Here is an 8,152-nt window from a genome sequence, read left to right on the forward strand (position 1 = left end):
ACCTTCGTCACCATCAAGGCAAACTATAATACTTCGGTCCGTGTCGTTGACGATGTGAGTCCGTCACTCGCGATGCGTCTCCACGTTGCTTTTATGGCCCTCCAGTAATGTTGCTTGTTATTATAACCTATATAAAAAACCTATATAAAAGCTAAACCACTTTGCTGAAAGGAGAGTGTTTTGGGTACTATTCATGGCTTCTTTTCCTCCAATCAGGTATTGGCACGTCCCCCCTTTTCACTGTAGATGGCAAGTTACATACGGTGGATCTAGACCACTGCAGTTTATTGCTCAATTTTTTTCCTTCAAAAAATCCTTAATTACCCGCCACCTCCCGGTTAACTTTCCCTCTAGCACCCTTGGTTGCCAGTTGCCACACGTTATTTTGCCTTGGATTGTTTTAGGCCACCGACCACCGCTTAGGCCTTGTTTACTCCTAGAGTATTTTCAACCCCTAGGGGTTTGGGGATGGGAGGGGATTTGGTGAATCCCTCCCTTTCACCCAATCCCTATTTCTCCCCAGATTTCCCCTCATTTCCCGAACCTCTCTAGTTACTTTGATTTTTAGGGATGGTAGGGGATGTGGTGTATGAAGCCAATAAAAACCCGAACCATTAGCATTCATATCTCGATGACTATCTACTGGACCTATCTAAGAATGTGAGCCTGTCCACTGCTATGTTTCTCTTGCAACGATAAGAACCCGTACTATAGTCTATAGGTTATGGATGCAAAAGGAAATGCATCATGAATAAGTTCAGTCTGCAAGGTTTGCAACTAAATATCCAAATGCATGGTTATTAAGAATATAACTGAACAATTATTTCTCTGGCACAACATTAGTAAGTCATGAAGATGCACTTACGAGCAGCGGTGAGGTCACACGTTTCTCATCAGCCAGGACAACACCCTCCTTAGTCTTCAACCCGATCGCTGTCAAGCCCAACTGCAAGCCATGGTAGGAGGATCAACATAGTAAGCGCTAGTTACATACAGTGATACAGCGACGTTGCGCACAAATCTCAGCTAAATCTGCAACACGATTCCTCCAGAAAGCAGAGATCCAAAGTACTGCATAAATCCTCCGGCTGGCTCCGATTTACAGGCAAAGCCGATTTAGGAGCAAAGCCGATTTACGAGCAAAGCCCACAAATCTGGACCCCCAATCCGAGTGGTGGGCGATAAAATGAACGGAGATTCATCTCGCCGGAGGCGCGAGCTCCCGGAGCTCCGTCGAGGATGACGGCGACACAAAGAAAACCTAGGGAGGAGGGGAAAAGGTGAGGAGGCACGAGGACTTGTAGGGGAGCAGTCGCCGGAGCAGGATGTCGTCGTCGCCGTTGCGGTTTGCTCGTTCAGTCCTCGCCGCCGTCTCCTTTCCCTGCCGCCATCGCCGCCTGTCGTCGCCGTCCCGTCGCCTCCTTCTCTCGTCTTCCCTTCCACGACCGAATACGCGGGGTTGACCTCGTGGGTGAGAAAACCGGCGGGTGAAGCTTATCAGATCGGGAAGATCCGGGATGGGCCGAAAAATTCCCCAAATAAACCAGAGAAGTAAACGGGCCGTTCGGAAACTTTGGGGATCTAGTCGTGGGCCGGTATTTTCCCCTACCAACCCGAAAAATACCAGACAAGTAAACAAGGCCTTAACGTGGGGATGGGATATGCATGTCCCCTATCTAGAACTGCCCCGTGCCCTCTCCTCTCTCAGTTAATCTCTCCCTTTTCCTCTTCTCTCCAACCAACCAATGGGCTCGCTCCTCACTTCCGATCACCTCCTCCGGCGGCCGCACATCTCCGCTCGAGATATTTTCCTCCCCAAGGCCGGCGCTCTCCTCTATCTCCCTGCCCGCCATGTACCTCAAGGGTCCTTCGCGGTCGAGATTTGGGGATACCTGCTGGCCACACATGTCTAGATCTCGGTGAGATCTGCGAGGAGGCCATTTGGTGCCTGCCGTTTGGGAGCTCGGAAATCGCAACGCCGGCGGAGATATGGAGGTGGGTCGTGCTCGACGTGCCCCTGCACAGCTCTGGCCGGACCCGACCAGGAAGGAAGGAGCCCTCTTGCTCCAGTCTTCTCGATCAGAGAAAACAAGTAAAGAAAATTGTTTGGGAATGTAAGGTATAATCATCATCCCTTTTAAGATTCAGAAATTTGTGTTGGTGCAGAATAAGGATCTAACTTATTTGCAAGGATGCATGTTTGACTGATATTTAGTGCACGGATGACACATGTGTTAATGTACGTACTAGCTGTGTCCGTATTATACTATTGTCATGCTTCTCTTGATAGCATATAAAAAAATTATTGTTAGGCATGGATAGTGCAGTGGAAAGTCTGATGATTATAGCTGAATGATGTTTTTACTTGGTTCCTTTACTTACACATTCATGTGGTATGGACATTTCGCCAAAGTTTTTATCTTACTGCCTTGAATATGTCATTCCTCATGTCCAATAATATTAGAAACTTTCTACTTTAATCTGGAGTGCTAGGACCATTTCACCAAATGATGTTTCGATGTTTGATTTTGCCTGATCTTTCTAATACACTTCATGGTTCAGTTTGTAGTTCTACACAAGATGATTTGAGTAGGAAGTGATATAAATCATAGTTATATGCCTTCAGTGACGACAATTGGGTTACTTCCAGCACTGGTTACAGATCAGGCTCTCAGTTTGCTACATCGTGTTCACAATTTTAGATCCCGAATGAAGTCATATAATCCGCTGAAACCTCTTGGTTAACTGAATCATGCATTTCCTATTTGTGGACGTCAAGACTTTGATATGCCGCTTTAATGCCAATGGAGGACCCAGAGACTCCCCCTCCTGACAACTACTTGGTGAGCTACCTCTAACCTAAGATGCATATTATAAGATTATGTGCCACCATCTACTATAAATTTTTTGACATGATGTAGCATTAAGTACCTATGGACGTATAATTTGCTCACCTATGTTTTTATTTGTCGATGCGTAGCTATGTGATGTCTCCGTACAATCACGCCAACTTTTCTCTTAGGTTAAGCTGTACTTTCTACTATTTTCTTGATTTTTACCTACACCTCTTTCTCAATTTGGATCTATCTCTTTGTCTCACAGTAGTTTCTGGGCACTGATTTAGAATGTTAGGCTAATCAGTCTACTAATCATTTTTTGCACTCAAGCTGCAATTTCTAGCATTATCTGCGTCTAACAATACTTACTAAAAATGCTATGCTGCAGGGAGTCTAAGAGAGTAGCAATGCGAACAACCTCGGTGAAAAATTTCTCACCTCGAGGGTCTCAACTGAATGCTATTGTGTGTGTCTCGCGGATCTGGGAGAACAAGGATCAAGCACAAAATGGGTATGCGTTGGGATTCATTTGTCATTGACCAGCCGGTGCTTTCCGGCTTTCCGGACATTCGAACACTTGAATACTTGATCCAGCTCACCTACAAATGAAGTCCATGCAGTTAGTTTGATCCACTCATTTAATTACCTATCAATGTTACTCCTTTTAGTGTCTTCATCGTAATCTGCTAACTGAATATTCAGAATCTTGATTCGGCTATTATCACCTGCACCCAACCAGCTTTACTCTTCAGTGTTCACGGGGAAGCATAAATCTTAAACTTGCCAGGTGGCTCTCTAGCTTACCTGTAATTGCAGACTGCGCGTTTCATCGTACCAAGCAAGGCGGCATATTTTCATTGCAGACTGTAGTTGCAGGACGAGGCCAGAACAATTGCATCATTTCTTCCTAACTGAACATTTACTTTCTTGGTTGAACCATTATCACCTGTGCATAAAATGCATGCGATCAGCTCAACCTATATGCTCCATTTTTTTGTTTTTTTAGCAACACGATGCAGCCAGCAGTAAGTTGTAGCTTATAGTGATGCTAATTATTATAAGAGCTATTAGTTGTTTACCACATTTATCCTAGGCTGAATGATGCCACATGGTCTACATGAAACAAGAATCCTACAGATCAAGATTAGATTGATCTTACTTGGCCATGACTTGATGAATGTTTGGGGGCGAGGGGAGTTGCTAGAGCTCTACCTAAACTATGTGCAATTTCTGCATCCTAAACAAATGAGGTGCTCACTGATTATAGTTTGAGAAAATTAGTTAAATGTTGTGCCCAACGAGCCTAGCTTATTCAATTACAACCAGTCCATCAGGATTAGTATCATGACATGTTTTTTGGCTGCTACTCTTATGTGGGTCAGTACCTACAAGATATTGAAAAAATGTCTAAAGATTTCAAGGTTAACTGAAAGACTCGCTACTGCTTCTTACATTGCTATTTGACTAAGATGATAACCATCAGCCCAAGAGTTATATATTCTAGAATGTACCTGTACAGGGCGAAATCAGATATCTTCGGTATCGTATTACTGCCAAGACAAGAGAGTAAGATATTCTGCAACATTCAACGCTTCGATCAGTTGAAAACATTATGGTTAGTTTCCAAACATCACACACAAATACATTAAGAAGTGATTTCAGTCCCTGGACCTCATGTTTCAAGTCCCGGTGGATGACAGGGTGCACTCATTTGCTTTCACATTTCTTCAACAAGTTGGTACAAGACTAGGCTTTTGTTTTTTGTTCATTTGGCACAACCACATACTGATGTTTGATTCTTGGCAGGGCTAATATATGTAGCGTTCATGCTGTGGTGGTAGGTAAGATGATCATGGACCCATTTAAGATTTCTCAGTGAGCGATCACTTCTCCACTTCTTCTTCATCCCCCCCTTTGATATGTGATGAGATCTCAATTGCTGACCTGGCCTGTGTGCCATGGGGTTGATCTGTTAGTCTTTCGCGTATTGTGGATTTCAATGGCAACATCTCTATACATATGTTCATGAATTCTTAGGTTCCAATAAAAATGCTTTGAGTATGATAGCTTCCCAGTGTCTCTGTATTGCTCTTTCAAAAAGCTATGCTACTACCTTCGATAGATATTTTTACTGATAATCTGCACTGTCATTTAGCTGTCTTTAACACGTGTTGAAACATATTATAGGTCAATTTATATGAGGTTCAGTGCTAGATATTGTATGTTCCTCTAAATAACTTAATGACCACATTTAAGATATACTAGGAAACATGTCCGTGCGTTGCAACGGAAAAAAAATCTATGATCGTAAAGACGCATAAAATAAATTCTTGTTGGCACGGCGGTGGTGCCGGGTTAGACGACGTTGGAGCTGAGTTGGGATAGCTGTACCTGCTGATCAATCAGTTCATTTGAAGTTTTCATTGCTTAAGGGTGTGTTTGGTAGCCCGGGGCAACTCAGAAACTCCCATCTCAACAGAGAATTTTAGAGAAACATGTGTTTGTTAGCCCGTGCCAACCCATCTCAACTATCTCAGCTCATACGAAAAAGCCTCCTCAGCCAGGCCCGGTTGTGAAGCTCAAATCGAGCTTCACAACTCAGCCTAGCTGAGTCCATCCCGCAAATTCGCCACCCGCGCACCCCCAGAGGCCCAGACTCCCTCCCCCGGAAAAAACAGATGGCATTTTCTTCTCTGTCCAACCGATGCGCCTCCCTTGGCCGCCGCTCCTCCCGTGCGCCTCCCCTCCACTGGACGCCACCGTCGCGCCTCCCGCCGCCAAGGTCGAACCTCGCCGCCGGAAGAGCCACCTCGCGCCGCCAAGGTCGCATCGCTCACACCTAGAAGAGCCTCCTCGCGCCGCCCAGCGGAACCGCCTCGCGCCGCTAGAGCCGACGCCGCGCCGCAAGAGTCGCCCAGCAGAGCCGCCTCGCGCCGTCAGGCCCGACGCCGCGCCGGCAGGGACTCCGACCGCCGGCAAGGCTTCCTCCAGATCCGATTTTGGACCTGATTGCTTTTGACATAGTTTTTTCAAGGACCTTTTTGAAAAATTGTCCCTGTTTGTAACTGTGTATAAATACATAATAATAAATCTGTGTGAATTATATATAATATGGAATTAGTGTGTATTTTATAAAGTGTGTATTTTATATTTAGATATAGTATTAACTTAGTTCAAATATTGAATTAGGGCTAAATCAATTGCAGTGATATCCTTGCCATCTCATGTCATACATGTGCTACCAAATAACATCTCATCTCAGCTCATACATATGCTACCAAACAACATCTCATCTTAGCTCAACTTGGTTAGGGTCATCATGTATGAGAAGAGATAGTAATTCTCGGTTGACCCGGGCTACCAAACACACCCTAAACGTACCTCCCCTGACTAAACATCTTTTCATTTGACATACCTGAATCAATCGAATTGACACCCATTTTTTCTCAAATACTCTACCGGAATACATGTCACATCCACAGCTCATAAACATGTTAATCACTATTATCTGAGGAAAACATCATCCTCAAAGTCATGCGCTCTTTGAATAATTTGCTGACATATCTCCCTCCCATGTTGGATATCTAACATAGCCGGACAAGCACATAGCATGCTTGTCATCGTTTTCAGACTTAAACCCGAGACTCCTTCTAATCGCATATTACTAAAAAATGATAATATATCGGCAAAGTTTTAGTGATGTGCAAGCCCATTAATCATCAGATTCCATACAATGATGTCAAAACTGAACCCTTTCAACATAAGCTGTTTGAAAGATCCTAATTAAGGTGTTTGCAAGTTTCTCGTGCTTCAGAAAACCCAAGATCCTTGCGTTCCAGGATACCAAGTTCCACTCATCCATGGCAGAGAAAATCAAGTAGCATTGCTTCGTATCAGCACTTTTAGCAAATGCTAGCCTGACTTGGACTGCATGTTTCTTCTACAGTAGTATAACTAATAGGTGTGTGCATACAACTGCTTCAATCTTATGAAATTATCTTTTATTTCAGGAGTCTCATTAATATATTATGATTAGTGAAGTTGTCCTATTACCGGTCCACAAAGACTGTAGACTTGAGCCACCATGAAATTCAGTAACCATCTACAAGCTTATATGTGCAGTCAACCAAAGAAAGCCACCCGTTGAAGCTGCCTGATCAGATAGAGCACGCCAAACTAACATATGGTCAACTCATGGAAAAAAATAGCGCGCTATTTCAACGCTAATAGCACGCTATAGCGTTTTTGGATAGCCCACGCTACATCATTTCGGCACTATAGCGTGCTATTAGCGCGCTATTTCATGCTAATAGCGTATTTTTCAGCCGACGCTATTTTGTTATAGCGCGCTATTTTTTTTCTTGCCTCAACTCCGTTGATGGCACCAAGTCCCTAGAGCCTAAACCAGCCACGACACGGCCAGATGGCGTACGCGAAATCGCAAATACGCTGCAGCCATGAGAACAACACTCACCTTGGGCGCTTGCTGGCCAGGCATCCTAGGCGGGTCGCGTGTGTCTTTTCTGCTCCGCGTGCTCATCACCGTCCCTGGCAGGACGTGCTCCGGTGACAGCCCGCCTCCCGCTGCCATCGTCATCGTTGGCAGCAGGGCGAGCGCGGAATCTAGGAGACATCTAGCATGGTGGAGACAGGGAGCGCAAGGATTTCGGAACCACGGTTGTGCTCGTCTGGATTTTCTGTCTCAGTTATGTGGACTCATCGGCTCCGATTGGAGGAAAACTCTCGTGACAGTGTCGCCATGCCAAGATTGCGTCGCTCTTTGCCGGAGGACCTCGCCGCGTTTCTGGAGGATCTAGCCACGCGATTCCGGCGGTTCTTGCGCTTGCTCGCAAGTCGCAATGTCGACCGGAACGATTTCACAATTGATAGAACCATAGAAGCTAAGCAGGGTGGCTTATATCTACCCAGCTGTATCGATCAGAGTCCGTAAAGGTGTCCTTTTCGTGCTTGAGTCGATCGAAATACTTCTTCAGGACGTGGTTCTTCTGTGCACGTACTCGTTATGGACTTTTTTTTTTTTGAGAATACGTTATGGACTCATGGATGACCATTGAGAGGTCCACTTCCTACGTTGACAAACCGATTGTGGACTGATCCAGAAAGGACGGCCGAACGGAAGAAATTCAGGCCCAGCCCATCAAAGGCGACAGACTATCGACAGGGTCATACGGAGACGGACTTCTGAAGCGTTTTCTTTGACTTACCGGTGGCAAATGTTGTAATTTCAACGAAAATTAAGAAGGCGCTGCGCCCAATAAAGGATATGAGTGTGTGTGTGTGTGGTAGAAATGGGG

The 8,152-nt window shown here is 45.0% G+C and overlaps 1 long non-coding RNA gene across 1 annotated transcript; it reads left to right on the top strand.

The window, feature by feature from the left end:
• The first annotated feature begins 1,693 nt into the window (after positions 1-1,693).
• LOC124692118 lies at positions 1,694-4,903 on the top strand. The gene is made up of 3 exons (XR_006999337.1): positions 1,694-2,119; positions 2,563-2,843; positions 3,226-4,903. It is a non-coding gene; the product is annotated as an uncharacterized LOC124692118 (long non-coding RNA).
• Positions 4,904-8,152: the final 3,249 nt, after the last annotated feature.

Source organism: Lolium rigidum, chromosome 2 (assembly GCF_022539505.1).
Source record: "Lolium rigidum isolate FL_2022 chromosome 2, APGP_CSIRO_Lrig_0.1, whole genome shotgun sequence".
Taxonomy (NCBI): Eukaryota; Viridiplantae; Streptophyta; class Magnoliopsida; order Poales; family Poaceae; genus Lolium; species Lolium rigidum.